Source organism: Sitodiplosis mosellana, unplaced genomic scaffold (assembly GCF_009176505.1).
Source record: "Sitodiplosis mosellana isolate CC-2019 unplaced genomic scaffold, AAFC_SMos_1.0 Smas_scaffold_6068, whole genome shotgun sequence".
Classification (NCBI taxonomy): Eukaryota; Metazoa; Arthropoda; class Insecta; order Diptera; family Cecidomyiidae; genus Sitodiplosis; species Sitodiplosis mosellana.
The window spans coordinates 834-1296 of NW_022601309.1; the positions used below are offsets into that span (position 1 = coordinate 834).

A 463-nucleotide genomic window follows, 5' to 3' on the forward strand; every position below is an offset into this window, starting at 1 on the left:
CGTTTTTCGATTTTAGTGTAAAATATGTTGCAAAAATATCAACAAAATGAAAATATCATACTTTTACATATGTATGTTGCTATACTTTAGTCACCAAATCAAGGTAAACAATCAAAGTGCATTTTGATCAATGAAGATCATAATGTTTTCAAAGGATGTTATGTACACTTAAGCATAACAACACTTCATTATTGTTTTCCATAGCTTAACTATGGAAAAACAAATTCAATTGGCATAATAATACAACCCTCAACCATGTGTGGTCTATACAGCTTCAGTTAAGAAACTTGTCAGTATAAACCGCAATATGCGTTCAAAATGTCGATGTTCATGTGTCCTGCAGTTCACATAAATTCTCGCAGTTTGCTGCGTTCTTCATCGACCCACGAACCAAGTGATCCCCCGCTTAGGGTAAATTTATTTATTTATTTTACATTACGCTGTTATAATAGCGCATGCAACA

The 463-nt window shown here is 33.0% G+C and overlaps 1 non-coding gene across 1 annotated transcript; it reads right to left on the bottom strand.

Annotated features, from left to right (window-relative positions):
• Positions 1-243: 243 nt before the first annotated feature.
• Positions 244-414, bottom strand: LOC129573418 (5.8S ribosomal RNA). Its single transcript, XR_008688591.1, has one exon. It is a non-coding gene; the product is annotated as a 5.8S ribosomal RNA (ribosomal RNA).
• Between the last annotated feature and the right edge of the window lie 49 nt (positions 415-463).